The sequence below is a fragment of the Geotrypetes seraphini genome, chromosome 1 (genome assembly GCF_902459505.1).
Source record: "Geotrypetes seraphini chromosome 1, aGeoSer1.1, whole genome shotgun sequence".
NCBI lineage: Eukaryota > Metazoa > Chordata > Amphibia > Gymnophiona > Dermophiidae > Geotrypetes > Geotrypetes seraphini.
Window position 1 is genome coordinate 283360548 of NC_047084.1, and position 19806 is coordinate 283380353.

Consider the following 19806-nt stretch of genomic DNA (forward strand, 5'->3'; position numbering starts at 1 on the left):
CCTGGATGCGAGCTTCTCTGTCCTAGCCTTTATCCTCGACAGGGAGGATGGACGAGAATACCACCTACGCGCCTGACTGCTTCACTTTCTCTCCCAGAGCCACAAAGTTGCTTGTGATACATTCACAGGGGTACCTGGCAGTATCATTAGTGCCAACATGGATAAGCAGCATCGGATAATAAGTTATCAGGTTTGATGAGTTTCTGCAAGCTCTCCGTAACATCTTGGATTTTGGCACCAGGTAGACAGCACACCTCTCATTACATTATGTCTGGTCTGTACATGGATGCTTTTGTATCCCTCAGAAGGGAATCGCCAACTACCACTACCTTATGCCTCCTAGTGGTCACGTATCCAGTAATTTTTGGGATTTCAAGCGTTGGTTCTTCCTCTCCCTGGGATGTTCTCCATACTGGTTCTTCAGTTCAAGGGCGGGGGGAGTCACAGTACCAATCCTGCAGTGTTGTGTAATCTGAGTCCAGCTGTCTTCCCTCAGCACAATCTCTTCTTCCCTATTGCTGGAAATCTTTGACGCCTTATGAACCATTTCATCGATGTACCTCTCATTCTCATGGATGCTTCTCAGACTTGCCACCTCCTCTCTCAGTTCCTTTACTTCCTTCATGAGAGATTCAAGCTAAAGACAGCTTGCACTTGGAACCACTCCCTCTGCCTGGGTAACATTTTCTGTCTGCACAGAGACAGAAGTTGCAACCTGAGCAGCAGCTTTGGTGATATGATATTTCCCAGCCATACTGTGGTACAGAAGTACTTAACACCTGGAAGAATAAAGAAAGGGCATAAAAATCCTACCAAAGTAATGCCCTGTTCCTGGTTGGCTGAAGAACCTATAAATCAAAAAAGCTCTGCCTTGGGGGGTGGATGAGAGGGAATTAAACTAACACCAGAGCCTTTCCTCAACAGCTATTTTTGCCCGATATTATGCCCTGAAATTCAACCTAAAATACTAGGCTAAAACACTGTTTTGTATTAAACCCTAACAGAGACTGTAAATATTACACTATTGCCTAACTGATTTTGCTGAGCTAAAAAGAGAACTACAATGATATAATCTACTAAAACCCAAGTTTACCTTTCCCAAGTTTGATTGCCAGCAGGTAAGATATTCCAATGGATGTTTTTTTCTTCTTAGCAGAGCAAATCCTCCCTCAGTACCTCTTCAGGTATGAGGAAAATGATTAATTTCTAGATCTGGTGAGAAGGTTTGGAGGTTAGGTTTGTGCAGATTGTCCTTGTTAAGATCAGCTGGAGAAATGTGAAGGGTAATTTAAGAGTAATATAATAGTAATTTGAACTTAGGGATGGGTGGGCAGAGGCAGTTCACAGACTGCTGTGAAAACTATCTTTAATGCTGAGCCTCTACAACCTCTCTCTTAGAACCAGGCTTAGGGTTAGGCACTAGGCCAGCATTCCTCCCCTCAAGGGAGTCTGATCTCTTAAGAAAGTCCTCGGAGTTCAATAGGTATTCTAGGCTTGAGCATAGGGCGCAAATTGGTTTATGGTTGTCTATTCTGTTTACTAGGTATTACAATTCTGAAAGATGAATGATTTTGTGTGTCAGCAACATGATCTTGAATTTCACTCTGCTTTCAATCAGGAACCAGTGTAACTCATTCAGTAGCAGGGTGATACTCATCTGCTTTGATTTTTCCAGCAGAAATATGGCTTTAGTGTTTTGTACTATTTGGATCTTCCTGATCGTGTATTTTGGGACACCCAGCAGGATTGCATTGTAGTAGTCAAAGATTGAGAGTACCAGGGATATTACTATGTTGGACATCACTTGATGTGTTAGATAGGGTTTTAGTCCTCTGACTCAGTAGAGTTTGCCATAAGCGTTTTTCACAATGTCTTGGATGTGAATTGTCATGTCTAGGTTAGGGTCTAGCCATACTCCTAGGTTTCTCATTCCTTCCGTGGATGATTTTATGATGTTGCCATTCAGAGTTTGTTGATTAGAAGTAGTTCTGTTTTTTTCCCTGTTGGCTACTAGTCTGTTTATTTGGAACCAACTGAAGATTTTCTCTAGGCCTGTCTTGATCTGCTTGGTCTTCATGTCCTGTTTCTTCAGTGGGATGATTAGTTGGACGATGTCTGCATAGATGAAGCATTCCCATCCTTGTTTCTGATGAATTTCTCCAGCAGTTGGAGGAAGACATTGAACAGCATGGGTGACATGACTGATCCCTGTGGTACTCCTATAGCTGCTTCCTTCCAGTTGTTTGTAGTCCCCTGCCATTCTACTCTTGTTAACCTTTTGGATAGAATGGATTCTATCCATGCTATGACTTTCCATTGAGGCCTAATTCTCCGTATCTCGATTTTAGCAGTTGGACTAGGTTGAAGGCCACCAAGAGGTCCAGGAATCCCTGCAGCACATCTTCTCCTTTAGTATGGTGTTTGAGAACCAAGTTCTGTATTGCTACTAGTACTGTCTCCTTGCTCAGGTGTCTCCTGAACCTTAACGAACTAGCTTTGATGAGTTTTGTAGGAAGTCTGATATTTGTTGGAAGGCTAGTTTGTCTATTAGTTTAGTTACCCATAGTTGGTTGGCTACCAGTCTGTAGTTGGACAGATCTTCTAGGTCTTTTTCTTTGTTCTTCAGAATGGGTTTGATGTCTGAGAGTTTCTATTTGAGTGGGACGTTTCCTGACTGTAATGATTTATCGATAAGGTCGGGTGTATTGGGCATGTGTCAATGGATGGTGGGCCCAGTTTCACTATTCTTAGCAATTTCTTCACCTGAAACTCTGTGATTGGTTCAAACTCTTCCACTGTGTCCCTTGTGGACAGGATTTGGTATGCTTGCCATCCTACTTCTCGGTGGAAGACCACTCTCTTAGCTTTGGAGGCATCCTTGCATGAGTTAATCTATGCTCAAACAATGTGGTCTTTTCAGTATTTTATACACCAATTCTATTTACATGGTAACAAGGGTGGAAAGCTTCTAGCTAATTTGGTGCGGAATTCAGAGGGGCCAACCAGGGTGCTGCAGGTGCTTGTGGAGGATGACACTTTGGTACATAAGGACAAAGAGGTAGCAGAGGTGTTCCAGATGTTTTATCAAAAATTGTGTGATCTTCCTAGCGCACCTGAGTTGAGGAGTGAGACCTATTTGGAGAATATTCTGGTTTTCTCAGATTCCGGATTCCCAGTGACGGATGTTGAGTGCCCCCATCTTGACGGATGAGGTTTTGCTAGTCATTCAATCTAGTAAATTGCGGAAAGCTCCGGAACCCGATGGTTTTTGTTCTGAATTTTATAAATTGCTCCATGTTAAGATAACGCCTGTTTTGGCCTCTACCTTCAATGCCTATGTTCAGAAAGGATCTTTACCATCTTCATTATGAGATGCCCATATAGTGGTACTTTTGAAACCAGCTTGTGATCCGAACCTGCCAGGCTCCTATCGTCCTAACTCACTTCTCAATACTGAGGTGACATTATTAGCAAAAATTCTGGCTAACTGCATGGCATGCATTCTTGACCTCATAGCGGATCCACAGGTAGGTTTTGTTAGGGATCTGAAAGTGGCCTATAACCTTTGCCGAATTTTGACCTTCCTGGAATGTTACATGGCACTGTTCACCGTCTCTCCTTGTCAGTTTTGACGCAGAAAAAGCGTTTGACCGGGTTTCTTGGAAATTTGTATTTGCAGTGTTAACAGCATTGTGGATTTGGAGGATTTTATTTGGAAGCCATCCAGGCACTTTATGCTTCTCCCTTGGCATCTATCTGGGTTAATGGGTACTCTCTCAGCCTTTTGAGATCCGGAAGGGTACTCAGCAGGGATGCCCCTTATCACCAATTTTATTTATCCTCACTTTGGATCCTCTGATACGGGATATTTTATAAACCTCTGGTATTAGTAGAGTTCACATTGGCATGATGGAGTTCAAAATATCAGCTTTCACAGATGACCTGTTGGTACATCTTACTAACCTGGAAATCTTTCTAGGCACTTTATTAATTGTGATGGGAGAATATGGGGATTTGGGGGGATTTAAGTTAAATTTGGACAAGTCTCTTGCTCTTGCTACATCTCAAGCAGTGCACGATGGTTGGGAGGGACTGTTTTTGTTGAAGTGTGCTGACTCTTCCTTTCGTTATTTGGGAATTCAACTAACTTCCTCCACCACATCTCTTTTTTCTTTAATTATTTTTTATTTTCTTAATAACAATACGTACTATACAATAACAATAACATACACTTCCAATATGTACAATACACTAATAATAATTATTATTCACACATTATTACAACTTAATGAGGACGATGCCTATTATAAAATAACGGCCTAAAATAAAACAAAAATTAAACATAGAATGAAATAAAATACTTATAAGCTACATATATTCAGTTCAGATGGGAGAGAGTTAGGGAAGATTCTCCTTCAAATTTTTACAAATATCATCCAGGGGGGCACGTTTCTTAGTAAAATTAGCAATATTATTCTGTTTAATGGCTATTATTTCCTCATAGTTTATAATTATACTAAAATGATTCCATCATTCAGGAAAGTTGAATTTAGAATTATCTTTCCAAATGATGGTGATATGGTGGATAGCTAATGCAATCATTGTGTCAAATATTTTGGTATGCATTTCTGGGATCAAGATATTAGGATTTGAGGAGTGTAGAATGATGGATTTGTAAGATATGAGAGGATTATTTTCTAAATGTGTTATAGAAAGTATTCTGGATCAAATATCTGTCCAGAATACTTGTACCTTGGAACATTTATAAAGGAGGTGTTTAAGAGTACTGGCCTGCGTATGGCAAGACCAGCATAGACCTGAAGAAACTAAGGCCCTGATTCTCTAAAGTGCATCCCGATTTTAGGCGTCCTACAGCTGTCTAATCAGCCAATCGGGATGCACGTTTAAAAAAAAAAAAATGCTCCCCAGGCAAGCCTGAAGGCACCTCCGGGAGCCTAGGGAGACCCGCAAGATGCCTAAGCTCGTCTAAGGGCCTTAGGCGGGCCTTAGGCTGAACCTAGGCGGCCCTACGCGTCTCCCTAGTAGAGGAGAAGCTTAAAATGTAGGCCAGCAAAATGCTGGCCTACATTGTAAGTAGACGCAGCCGCTATACTTATCACGGCAAGGGATCTCTCTGCCGCTATAAGTATAGCGGGCCGCGGCCCCCTGACCAGGAGGGGGCCCAAACCCTCTGCCCGAAGATGCACCCCCCCCCCCGACATTAACGACCGCCCCCCCGACACTACTGACCGCCCCCCCCGACAATATCGATAGCTGGCAGGAGGGTGCCCAATTCCTCCTGCCCGAAGATGCACCCCCCCCCGGCGCTAACCCCCCCAAACCTCCACTCCACCAAACCTGTTCTTAGATGGGTCTTGCACGTCTTGAGCCGGCAGGCACGCCTCGTCGAAATGAAGCGGGCCCGCCCCTTCCCGGCCCATCCCGCCGAAGCCTCAGGCCTGATTGGCCCAGGCTCTAGAAGCCTGGACCAATCAGGCCTTAGGCATAGCGGGTCCGCCCATCCCCACTTAATCTAAGGTCTGTTTGGCCAATCATGCCTTAGATTAAGTGGGGATGGGCGGACCCGCTATGCCTAAGGCCTGATTGGTCCAGGCTTCTAGAGCCTGGGCCAATCAGGCCTTAGGCTTCGGCGGGATGGGCCGGGAAGGGGCGGGCCTTCTTCATTTCGACGAGGCGTGCCTGCCGGCTCAAGACGTGCAAGACCCATCTAAGAACAGGTTTGGTGGAGTGGAGGTTTGGGGGGGTTAGCGTCGGGAGGGGTGCGTCTTCGGGCAGGAGGGATTGGGCACCCTCCTGCCAGCTATCGATATTGTCGGGGGCGGGGGGGATCGGTAATGTCGGGGGGGGCGGTCAGTAGTGTCGGGGGGGCGGTCATTAGTGTCGGGGGGGGTGCGTCTTCGGGCAGAGGGTTTGGGCACCCTCCTGGTCAGGGGGCCGCGGCCCGCTATACTTATAGCGGCAGAGAGATCCCTTGCCGCGATAAGTGTAGCGGGCCGTGTCTAATCTAACCCGTTTCTCTAACCCGCGTCTATAACATGGACGCCGGTTACAGAATCGGGGTTTAGTTTAGGCCGATTCTGAATAGGACGCCTCTCCCGGGCGTCCTATTCAGAATCAGGGCCTAGGTGTCTTGCGGGCCTCGCCTTCAATATAGGCGGCCTGCCTGGGGAGCATTTTTTTTAAAAAACGTGCATCCCGATTGGCTGATTAGACAGCTGTAGGATGCCTACAGCTGCCTAAAATCGGGACGCACTTTTAGAGAATCAGGCCCTAAATGTTTAAATTTAGCAATTTTATTATGGGTCCAATAAGCCCTATGTAGAATAAAAAAGGCTGATTGACAAATTGAGGCTGATATGGTGGGATGTGCTGATCAAGACCAGAAAGAGTTCCAATTAGTTTCATCTGGAATTAAATTAAGTTCTTCACCCCAAAGTTCATAAAAGGCAATTACCTCTTCCCTACCCAATTCATGCATAGTTTTATATAATTTAGAAGCTCTTTTTTTCTCTATTAAGAGAGACTGTGGGCTCCTTTTACTAAGGTGTGCTAGCGGTTTTAGAACTCGCTACAATACTGCATGCACTAAACGCTAACGCCTCCATAGAGCTTGCGTTAGTATTTTTCATGTAGTGTGTGGTTAGCGTGCGCTAAAAACGCTAGCGCACCTTATAGTAAAAGGAGTTCTGTGTGAACTTAAAAAAATTTGGTGAGTTGGGAGAAATATCTCTACACATCAGTCTTAGGGAGATGAAGGATTCTAAAATCAGTTGCCAATTTTGTAATTCAAATTCAGGGAGGTCCAGGATACATTTCAGGTTATTTAACAACAAAATTTCACCCTGAAAAGTTACTTGAGATAATTTGAGATTCAATGGCGCTGTAATACCATAAAGGAATGTGGTCCCAATCTATATTGCTGTCGTTCATGGTCTTATAAAATGTAAATATGATTGAAGCTGAAGCTTTTAGGATTCTTAAAGAGCTTGAATAAGGATATTTATCCATAAAATGAAGTAAATGTATAGGCATAGGAGAAATTAGTAATTTCTCAAGTACCAATCATCCTGGAATATTCCAATCAACCAGGTTTTGAAACCAGCACAGATGTTGGGTGAGTCTAAAAGCTAAGTGGTATCTTTTGAAATCTGGTAAGTTTAAGCCACCTCTTATTTTAGGCAATTTTAATTTGTATAACGATATCCTGGGAGGTTTAGATGTCCATAGAAATTTGTTAAGACTGTCCACCTTCTTATATAAAGACTCTGGGAAAGGAATAAGAATCATACTGAAAATGTAATTTAGTTTGGGCGCTAAAACCATTTTAATGGCTTCAGCTCTACCCCACCAGGAGAAAAAAAGCGGAGACCAGGGTTGTAAGATGGTTGTTGTTAATTCAATGATGACTTTGGAATTTAAAGTCATTTTTTATTTACAGAGGAACTATACCAAATGCCCACATCTCTTAAGAACCTTAACTTGAGGATACTACTAGACTATACCCGTCAATGCTTGGATGGCTGAAAATGTTTTCCCTTATCCTTACATGGCAAAATTCAGTTATTTAACATGGTAATTTTCCCAAAATGACTCTGTCTTGCAACTCCTGCCAATTCATTTATTACAGAAAGACCTGCGAGAGTTCTATAGATTGTTGTCTAATTTTTTGGGGGGAGGCAAGAAGTCGCATGTTGCTTTTCGTTACTTATTGGGGTCTTGGTCTCAGGGGGGATGGGTGTTCCTGATATGCAGAAGTATAATCAAGCCTGTCTCCTATATCTTGGGGACTAGATTTTGGAATGAGACATACACCGGCTTCAATTATAAATGGGCCTTCTATCACCCTTGGCAGTTGTACTCTTTACTTCATGCTCCTAGAGCTTCACTTCCTCTTTCATTATGCTCTTCTTGCTTACTGGGCTTCCTCATAGATACTTGGAAATTCTTGGTGACATTGTTTGGGCAGCCTGAAGTCTCTGATCAACTTCTTATTCAGGGACATCTTCAGTTTTCTCTGGGTTAGAACTGTTCACCTTTTCAAATATGGACCTAATCTGGAATAATATTATTAGCTCATATACTGAGTCGTTGCAACCTTGGTAGGAGTTTCGGCAGAGTGAGGGGATTTTGGCCACAGACCATTTTATCTATGTGCAATCACAACATTATGTGTGTTCTTTGGATGTGGAGGGCCTTCAGTTTGGCTTAGGTAGCAAGCTTTGGGAATTTTTTGATCAGTTCAAGGAGATGGGTCTCACAATGACTTTATTGCATAAGGCTCTACATATTATTACTCTACTCCTGATAGATCTTGGGAATCCCTGTGCACTAGATGGGCACTTGTGTTAGGTTTAGGGCCACAGGATTTAGACATAAAAGGTCTTATTAAATAAATGTATCCCTACTCTATCTGTGTCCATTGAACTAAGAGAATGTCAATTTTGGGTTTTGCACTGAGCATACTTTACGCAAGTCCAGCTATATAGATCGGGTCTGGCGGTGTCTTCCTAATGTGAAAAGTGCCAATGCGATCCTAAATCCTTTTTTCATGCTTTTTGGAGCATGGTTAAGATGTTCTAGAGGTAGGGATTCACTATTTGGAACATTTGGTGGGACACTCTATTCCTTTTACTCCTGCAGGTTTTCTATTGGATATATACGAGGCCTTCCAATTGCCGGCAACATAAGGGAAGCTTTCATTAGGCCGGTTTTTAGCTAAACAAGGTAATTTGGGAGATGGACCTCAGCCCATTCTCCATCCTATTGGGCATGGTGGAATCACTTACATGCTCTCATACTCCTCAAGAGAGGTTGAGTACGAGGTTCCTTTCAACAAACAAAATTTTTCTTGTAAGTATAATAATAATAACAGCTTATATACTGCAATACCGTGAAGTTCTATGCGGTTTACAAAGATTAAGCAAAGGTACAAATTGATTGACTTTAAGAGGGGAGGAAGAAAGAGGGTTAATATGACAGGAAATCCATTTTTAAGGAGGGAGTGATCAATAGAACAAGTTAATCGCTGTAGAGGGGAGAGAGAAGAGAGGATCAGTTGTCTAGATACTTTAGGAACAGGTGTGTTTTTAGATGTTTCCTAAATTCCTCTTAAGTAGTGGGCGAAAGCAATTGTTCTAGGTCTTTACCACATGATGCTGCTTGGTGCGAGAGAAGATGTTCATGGTGTTTTTTCAGTTTACAACCTCTCACTGGGGGGGAAACAAAGTTGGAATGTGAGCTTCTCTTGTGTCTGTTGGCTGAGAAGATGAAAAGGTCAGTTATATATTTAGGGGCAAGTCCGTGTAGTGCTTTGAAGCAGAAGCAGGCAAATTTAAACTTTACGCGCGCCTCCATTGGCAGCCAATGCAGCTGCCGGTAGTAGGGTGTCACATAGTCAAACTTCCTCAGCCCAAAGATCAGTCTGACCGCTGCATTTTGCATCAATTGTAAATGCTGCATGTTCTTTTGGGAAATTGCTAAATAGGCGATGTTACAGTAGTCAAGTATGGGGTCCTCAAATATATTCTTTGCCTTCTAAAGCTCGTTGCTGGATACTCAATACTTTGAAAATTTGAGATCCTAATGGGTGAGTTGGGTGTGGGGTTCCTAGTGTAACTTGCTACTTCCCCAAGGTGAAATTCTTGGGGGAAGTAGCAAGTAGCAAGTAATGTAGTCGCATTAGCCTAGAGTATAATTTAAATTTCCTTAGGGAAGTAACAGATTTACATTAAAATGTCCTTATTCCAAAATTTTAATACCGGGATAAAATAAATAAGTAAAAGAAAACTATCCACACACCTGTAAAGTGCAATAATTTTTTATGTAACTTTGCACTTAATTTTTAAAACATACAGTAGTTTTAAAATGAAATTGTATACAATAGTAACAGAATTATTTTATTATTGTTTCAGAACTATTTTAGGATTTTCAATTTCAAGAACAATTTATCAGATATGTGTTTAAAGTTTCTGTTCTCAATTAAATTTATTTCAAAATTTTGCTCCAACTAAACAGTCTCTATGGGAATTGATACTGTTTTTCCTTTTTTTTTCCTTCTCTTTTTTTCTACTAGATGGATCCAGATAAGTGGAATTTAAGATAAAGTAGTGAGTTAATATAACTAAGAATCTCAGAGAGAGAAAGAGGTAGTGGTTACTGCGGATGGGCAGACTAGATGGGCCATTTGGCCTTTATCTGCTGTCATGTTTCTGTGTTTCTATAAAGGTGGTAGATGCGTGGAATAGTCTCCCGGAAGAGGTGGTGGAAACAGAGACTGTGTCTGAATTCAAAAGGGCCTGGGATCTCTCAGAGAGAGAAAGAGGTAGTGGTTACAGCGGATGGGCCATTTGGCCTTTATCTGCCGTCATGTTTCTATGTTTCTCTAAGGTTCTGATTTCATTGTTAATTTCTAAGGGTGTTTATAACAAGTTTTTAAAACAAATAAATAACCTGCTATTTCTGAGGTTCAGTATAGTTTACAACAAACATAGGGGCTCTTTTACAAAGCCACGCGAAAACACGGGCTTCGCTGTTTTTAGTACATCGGTTTTCAACACACTTGAGACCACGTTTTAATGAAGCTCTAAAATGGCCACAATTTGGTTTTTCCTATTAATGGCCACATTTTAAAATTAGCGTGTGAGCCCTTACTGTCACCTATTTTGTTAGGGCCCCTGTGCTAACCGGTCAGCAGGCACCAGTGCCCACATGCTAATCAATTAGCCCAATGCACATCTACTCTCTGCCCCCAAACACACCCCTGAAATTAAAAAATAAAATGTATATCGCAAACTGTGTGTCGCTTGGGAGGAGGAGCAGTATCAGTGCTGGCTGACTGCCTACAGGACATGCCTCTAGAGGCGAGAGGCACATTCTGTAGGCAGTCAGCTGGCACCAGTGCCTCTCCACGCCCCTTCGCTTCCAGGACCCCGTCTAGAGGGCCTTCACACATGCGCAGACGTCATCGCATTGACATTCACGCGCTTCCATTTGCCTTGAGCCGCGGTCACCATGTTTAGTGTGCCACGGCTTCACAAAGTTCGCGAGACACTGGTTTAATGTATGATTGGTGTGTGCTGAGCACAAAATTAGAGCATGGTGCCTGAGCGCATCCCACAACTGTGGATTGTAAGTGACAGTAAGCACATGTTAGTGCCTACCACCACTTGGTAAAAGGGCCCCCATACACAGTCAAAATATTTATTTATTTATCTATTTCACATGTGTCAGACACCCGGCCCGCCTGGCTGTTTTTTGCGGCTCGCAATTCAGGGCCGGCATTATGGGGGAGTAAACAGAGCTTCACGATGTCACCTTGCTTTCTGTTTTGGGCCCTCACCTGATGGCAACAATAGCACTCATGGGCTATGGTGATCATCAGCTTGTGTGCGTCGGCAACAGAACAGAAACTACCCCATTGCTGGCCAGTGATTTACACCGCCGGTGTGATTGTCAACTTGCGCGTGCTGGCAGCGCAGCAGACATGAATTTAACTGTGCCGGCCCCAGCTGGGAAGCATCGCTGGGGCCGGCACAGTTAAATTCATTTCTGGTGCGCTACTAGTGTGACCATATGGCTCCAGAAAAAAGGGGACGGATTGAGACATCTGGGTTTCACTTCCATTGAAAGCAATGGAAGTAAGGAGAACAGATTGAGACATCTTGGTTGCTTTCAATGGAAGTAAAACCAGGATGTCTCAATCCGTCCCCTTTTTTCTGGAGCCATATGGTCACACTACCATGCACAAGTTGACACCACACCAGCAGTGTAACTTACTGGCCGGCACTGTTAAATTACTGCTGAAGAGAGGAGGAAGCCAGACCATAAGAGAAAATTGAGGTGGGGAGGGGGGGGTGGTGGTGCTGATTATAACCTCTTGATTTCCACCTCCAGCTCCACCTCCCTACTGGTCTGGCCCAGCAGTACAATGTGCATAGGGGTGGGGGAGCATGAGTACCTCTCCTGCCTCCTGTAATATTCTGCACAGCCACAGTGGTGAGGGAGGGAGACAACAAAGGTAGGGGGAATGATTTTATTTTCAATTTAGGGCTCCTTTTACAAAGCTGCAATAGCGGTTTTAGCGCTAACTAAATTGCCCCGCATGCTAGACGCTAACACCAGCATTGAGCTGGCGTTAGTTCAAGCTGCGTAGCGCAGGTTTAGCGTGCGCTAAAATGCTGCGTGCACTAAAAGCGCTATTGCAGCTTTGCAAAAGGAGCCCTTAGTGTTTGAATTGTGTCAATTTTGAGAGTTTTAATCTGCTATCTTTTGCACTGCTCAGGAAGAAATACATTTGTTTATTTTTCTCTGAGGTTGTACTGCATGCAGAATCTTGAATCTTAGGGTTTCATTTTTATACATTAGTACTTTTAGTTTTTGGCCCTGTATTTGCAAAGGGGTTATCTATGTTCTGGTAGGAATGAATGTTGAGAAGCATACAGTGTGTTTTGTATAGTATAATTTTGTGGTTAACCATTACCATTATGTGTTAATAAGATTATATTGTGTGTATGTGTATATGAAAAATGAATGGAAAAAATTGTGTTATAATTAGTACTATTATGGGGGCGGGGTCTGGAGCAGAGATTGGGCGGAGTCTGGCCTGCGACATATGTAAAGTAGATACAGTTAGGGCCCCTTTTACAAAGCCACAATAGCAATGTATGTTTGTTTATTTTATGGAAACCGCTTAGATTATAGGTTGTATAATTAATAGTAGTAGTAGTAGTATATACATTTTTAAATAAATAACTACATTTCCAGCTCAGGAAATGTGATGAAGCCCATAGGATCTGAATGATCTGGTCACATTTGCTGCATAGGAATCGCTACTGTGGCTTTGTAAAAGGGGCTCTTAATTTATTGATGTGTTTCTGTACTGGGGAGAGGGGAAACTCCCCATTTTGTTTTAAATGAAATGCTGCCCTAATAACTTTACCTGCCTTCTGAAGGTCTACAAATTTACCCCACCCCCTTTTACAAAGCTGTGGTAGTGGCTGCCTCTCAGCAAATGCTCCAAAGCCCATTAAATCCCTATGGGCATTGGAGCAATTACCACAGATCAGCCACTAACATGACTTTGTAAAAGGAGCCCCAAATCATTGAGAGTTTCTTTGTGGGATGTTCAGCTATATATTTTTCTCAACTTGAACTTTAGCCTATGTTTATACATACCAGCCCATTAAAAAAAAACACATACTTTTTTTTTTAATTAATAAAAACAAGAGTAAGGAAAAGCAACGCCACCCTAGAAATGAAAACTGAAGAGGAATGAATGGTACCATGAAATGGAGAAGCTGTGTATATCAAGCAATTAACTAGGGGACATCATGTATCTCCAAAAACCATTAAAAGTATTTTTATCCCGCAGGATGGGTGTGTCCCTGGGCACCATGGATGACTTCTTATTTCTCCACATCCTGGTTCTTGCTCTCAGACTTTATCATAGAACTGAAGTCTCCTTCAGTGACTCAGCAGAGGAGTCCCAGAGCTATTGTGTGAATCTCTCATTCAGGCTGCTTCCGAACAGGCTATGATTTAGGACAGCAGAATACTCCCTGTCTCCCACTGCAGATTCATGTGAATGAGTCAGTGCCTGGGGAGATAATGCTTTCCTGTGGGGTGGGCGGGAAGAGAGCCAACAGTCAGATGTCACCTTCTCTGTGCTTAGGGGAGGCAGGCCAGCCAAGAATTTGAAAGATCAAAGCAGAATCCTCTTGTAGTTTATTCTTTCTTGTTAGTGTCTGGAAGGATGGAGGAAGTTTCCTGCATTTTACTTCAATTTTTATCACACTGAATTTGTTTCTTATTTACTACCTGTCTTTTTTTCTCCTTGTTCTTTTCAGTTGCTGTAATCAAATTACCTAGGTGTCATTTCTCTGCTTGTTTCCTTTATGGCCCAGATTCACTAAAAATAGCGACTCAATCCCTGTTGGCCAGTTCTCTGGCCAATTTTTAAACAGGCTCCTGTCACTGCTGTTAGGGCTTCTGATGACTTTTTTTCATTTTTTTAAAATGGGCCAGATATTTTGCATGTATTATACCCGCAAAATATCTAGCCAATAAAAAGAAATAAAAGAAAAAAAAAGTCTCCCCCCCCAACAAAGCGCTCCCTCCCTTCTTGAACCAAAAACAATAGCAGGATCGATGCCCAAAACAATGACCAATCAGGGAATTCCTTAGGCTACTCCCTAATTCATTAGGCTACTCCCTAAGAAAGTCCCTGATTGGCTCAGGCTCTTCAGGACCCTCCCAAGGGAGGAGCCCGAGGCACCTGAGCCAATCAGGGCCTTAAGCCCCTTCCCATGCATCATATGATTCCCCTGGACTGGGCCTAAGGCCCACGGTTCATCGATAGAGGCCTCCGGAGCAGGAGGGATTAAGCACCCCTCCTGCTCCCAACTTTTAAAGGTACGGGGAGGGGGACAGGAAAGGAGGCAGGAGGGCGTGGGCATCCTTCCTGTTTGTTTTAGGGGGGAAAGGAAGGAGTCGGCCCAATGGCAGGAGGGAGTTGGCATCCCTCCTGCCATTCATTTGCGGCGGTGGCCTTTTTTTCTTGGTTTGGGGGGGGCACTTTGTCATGGGGGGATTTTTATTTTTAAAAAAAAATTTAATTGGGCAGATATTTTGCATGTGTAATATACACAAAATATCAGTGCCATTAAAAAAAATTTTGTTCAAATAAAAATTTTTGAAAATTAAAAAAAAAGAAAAAAAAAAACCCCAAGCAGGCCTGTCGGTAACAGTTATCAACAGGTCTACAGCAGTCGGGTTTTACAATCGTAAAACCCGATGCAAAATAGCCAAGCAATTAGTGAATCAATCGCTTGGCTATTTTGCATGGGGTTTTACTCATTTGCATGGGTGGATTGGATAGGAGATTCATTGGACAGCAGTTTAGTGAATCAGTTCGGGGAACACTAACGATCGCAAAACCAGTAAAACTAGTTTCGTGACCATTGTTATAGGATCGGTAAGTTTAGTGAATCTAGCCCTAAGTGACTTATTGACTGGTCAGTCCAAAACTTGATTGTTTAAGTTGGTTTACAGAGATTACTTTTAAAGGAATATTTGATATAAAGCTATGTGTTGAGGGAAGGAAAGAATTGGTCATTCTCTGATGCTTGATGGAAAAATATCCGTTCATTATTACATTACATTAGTGATTTCTATTCCGCCGTTTATCATCATCCTCCCTACATGAATACCCAGAAACAGTTTCTTTTCAAGCCTTCTCTTCTGTTATAAAGCCAGGGCAGGCTAAACCATTAGACAAACTAGGCAATTTCCTAGGCGGTAGCTTATGTGGTACAGGAAATGGCAGCTGCAAAGTAAAGCAGCAGGTCCCGGCTGTTACTCAGACTGAAACTATTGGTGTCTATTTTTAATTGAAGTAATGAAGGCCAATTTCAAATAGTTCATGTAGGGGCCCTTTTACTCACTTGTGTTAGATGCTATCACATGCCTACCTCAGCTTAAAATGGCATACCTTGGGATATGCTCAGGTGCCCTACGACAAGTGGCAAATGTTCACACTAAAATATATTTAAAATTTTTTTTTTTTTTTTGAGGGAGTGTTTTGAGGTGGAGAGTGTTCCTGCATTAATCAGTTAGCAAAACTACAGTACTGCACACTAACTGGTTAGTGCAGGAGTAACGCATAAGCTCTTACCTACAAAATGGGTGCTGGTAGGTACACACACACTAAGGAACCCTTTTACAAAGCTGTGGTAGCAATTTCTGCATAGTAAATGCTGCGCAGCCCATTCAGTTCTTATGGGCTGCGTCACATTTGCTGTTCTGCGATATGCTACTGGGGCATTGTAAAAGGAGTCCTAATATTTCTTAATGGAAGCATTAGCACATGGCCATAATACAAAAAAATAGAAGAAGGTCATTTTAATAACTGCTGCCTTAATGCACAGGGAAAACCTGCACAAAGGCACACCATGGCAACTTTTTACTGCAGCTTAGTAAAAGGACCCCAGACTGAGGTAAATAAATGACGTTTTGAAGATGTTCTCATTGGAATTATTTTTATAACTGAAAATCTATAAAAATTCCAAAACTGCCTGCTTTCTACCTATTTTATAGAGGCAATATAGGTGCTCAGTGGCATAGTAAGGGGGGCAGGAGGGCAGACCACCTCGGGCGCTGTCGTGGAGAGGGTGCCGGCACCTCTCCACCCCCATGCCACGCTCACTCCCTCCTTCCCCCCACCCCTCCATACCTCTATATCTTCACCTGTGTGACCAACTTCTCAGGCCAGCTGCTCACAGTGGTCTGGCTCCCCTCTGAAATTACTTCTAGGTCATGGTGCCAGGAAGGTGATGTCAAAGGGAAAGCCAATGCTGACGCGTGCAGCAGGCCAGAAAAGCTGTTCACATTGGCAAAGATTTAATGAGGTAAGGGGGGAAGTAGGGTGCAAATGTGGCATGGGGGCAGGGAAGGAATAGTAGGGTGGAGTGGGGAGCACTGGGAGAGGGGGGCGGTGGCACTACCACCGGCCCGGGTGCCTCCTACCCTCACTATGCCACTGTAGGTGCCTATCTTACTTTTTATAAAGTAGGCCCCAAGAACCAGCTCCAGTATCACAACTTTATAAATGCTCTTGAGAAATGGAGACACCAGACCCCTAGCTCTATGTCTAGGTGCTGCAGGAGGAATTGGGAGCCTCCTGAAGGCCAGGTATTATCGGTCCACAGTGTGATGGTTGCAGCATCAGAGGATATCTGTTTTGAGAGCTTCCCTAGCTGGTGAAGATTTTTTTTCTTTTTCTCGTCCCATCAGTGTGTGGGGCTTGGTTCATGCACTGGCAAGAAAAGGAAGACAGCAACATAATATTGTGGTGGTATATAGTGGTTTGTTTTGCTTGCAGTCCTAGTGCACACTGAGTAAACAAAAAAGAAAAATCCTGCCTGTTCAGCACTAAAATACACTATTTCAAATCCTTATCTGAGCCCAAATTACCTTTTTTTAAAAAAATTATTTATTTATTGTTTTTCAACAAATTCACAAGCATCCACTTGTTCAGGAAATACAGAGATTAAGGCAATTCATAATCAGAACAAAATATCATAATGATTTTCAAAAGAAGGAAGCAATTAACTCTTCCTCAGACCACAAAATTTATACTAAGAGGAAGCAAAGTAAGACAAGGAGATCCTCAAAAGAAAGGGAAAAAAAAATTAAGTAACAAGCTTTAACAGGTTACATCACCATCATTTGAACTAGCTCTGTACATTCTGGACCAGCTTCTTAGTATCCAGAAAGGCTCTAAGCTGGGTGGGAGTAAAAAAGACATATTTTATCCCAACATACTTGACAAGGCATTTACAAGGATAACTAAGTAGGAAGTAGCCCCCATTTCTCTAACTTCTTGTCTCATAGTCAGGAATAATTTTCTACGATCCTGAGTTGACTTCGTAATATCTGGGGAAACCCAGATCTTTTGACCCAAAAATGGAACTTGTGGGGATCAAAAAAATTTACGCATTGCTGCAAATGAGACAAGAAAGGTCGAACAGGATTGAATTTGTATTGTGGATTTTTCCAAAAACTCAGAAAGATTATTTATATCAAGAGGTTGTAGATTGTCATTTCGAGGCAAATTCTCTGGTTCCTTTTTCTCAGGAAGGTAATAAATTCTGTTTATAGGAGGCATTGCTTCAGGTGGAAATTTAAGAATTTCATTCAGATATTTTTTGAATATCTCAGCTGGTAATAACCCAGTTAACTTAGGAAAATGAAGTAGCCTGAGATTTAACCTTCTATTAAAGTTTTTGATTTGTTCAATCTTCCTTTGAATAAAACGATTATCTTTAACTAAGTTTCCTGTTAAGTTTGTTCAAATGAGGAAGTTAAATCATCAATTTTACTTGCAACCACTGAAAATTCAGTTGTAGATTTGGTTACTAAGACTTCAAGCCTTTGCAGTATTCGCCAGATGCCTTCGAGAGTCACAACCATGGGAGAGCGAATTCCTTCCGCTCCCAATTTGTCGGTGTCCTTCTCCAGGGCTACTTCCTCTCTTTGTGGCTGCATCAACCCGACATGGGTAGGAGCCGCATATGGAGGAGACAGATGTCTCTAACCCCAAAACTGCGAAGGCTCCTTCCTTCGCAGCAAATGCAGATAGTTCTACTCTGAGGACCGATGGCCAAAAATCGATCCATTGGTAACTGCCCAAACGATGAGGGAATCGGCCAGACATTATGTGTATGTGGCATTCTAGCAAACCTGTGACTGAATCTACAACCGCCGCCAAGAGCGTGAGGAAAATCAGATAGTTAGGTTAGAGAGAGTGCTCTCGACCAGTTAACCTGCCACCATCTTGCTTCCCCTCCAAATTACATTTTGATACTGGTTACAAGGCCCAGAGCCCTGGAAGCTGAGGATTCTGATTTCTTCTACAGTATCTGCAGAAGATCAGATCCACTACTATGCAGTGGTGTAGAGAGGGTGCTTGGTGCCCCACCCCACCCTCTTTTCTGCCCCCCACCTCCACATGCGTGCACCACTTCCCTTCCCCCGTACCTCTGTAATGTTCCTGCGCAAGCAGCAAACCCCCCCTCCCAAGCTGCTGTTGCAGCAGCATCGGCTCTTCCTCTGACAGCACTTCCTAGGTGCTGGTCTAGGGAGTGACATCAGAGGAAGAGCTGACGCTAGCACGACAGCAGGTTGGGGGGTTTCTGTTTGCACCATAAATGTTACAGAGGTACGGGGGAAGAGAAGTGGTGCCCTCACGTGGCAGTGGGGGGGGGGGGGCAGAGAGGAGGATGGGTGCCTGCGCCCTCACCAAGACAGCGCCCAGGAAGGACTGCCCCCCCTTACTATGCCACTGACTATGTAGCAGCATACAGCCACAGAGAGGTTTAACTCCCCCCTTATATCAAGCTGCACTGCTGAGCTGCCCATAGGAATAGAATGGGCTGCTGCTTGGCAATACCGCTTGATAAAAGAGCAGGTAAAAGTGAAATAATCCAATTTATTTTGAGAACAGAGAAGTCACCTGTTTCTCTCACAGGTCAGGAGAAACTCAACACACCAAACTGTAGCTCTTGTGTTCAGAACATTTGCTGCCATGGCCAGCTTCTGCAGGGTCACAGTGTGCACTGATCTGACTTTCAAAAACAACTTGCCTCTTGCTTCATCCCAGAGTCCCAGTTTTGTCTATCTAAAACGCCAGGCTTGGCTTCAGTTTTATTTATTTAATTTTCTATAGTGTTCTCTCAAGCTCTGAATGGTTTACATGAATTTATTCAGGTACTCAAGCATTTTTCCCTGTCTGTCTTAGTAGGTCACAAGCAGCAGTGTGAGCTTGAACCCACAACCTTAGGGGACTGAGGCTGTAGCTTTAACCACTGTAAACAACCAAAGGATTGACTCTTTGAATCCACAGAAGAGTACACGTCCAGAACAAAAAAACAACAACTGTGGAGTCTGATTCAAGAAATTAAGAGGATCCAACATAGGTCTTCTTCGGGGGTCCCATTTAGTCTCTTCAAAGACTTTGTGGATATAACAATCAATGCCCTGCATGGGTGAATATGTTCTTCAAGTGCGCAATTCTGGGCTTTGACCACTGTGCACACACTCCCCCTTTAAAGTTACAGTTTTAGCAAGGTTCCAAGGTAAACTTGGCCTACCTAGATAGAGCTTCTCCATCTTATAGCACTGTGCTGGAAACATAGGCTGGAGGATGTCTTTTTTCCAGGGCCACATTGACGGCTCTATGCTGAAAATTTTATCCTGCCTTGACCATGCTCTCCCAGCTCTTCTCCTGCT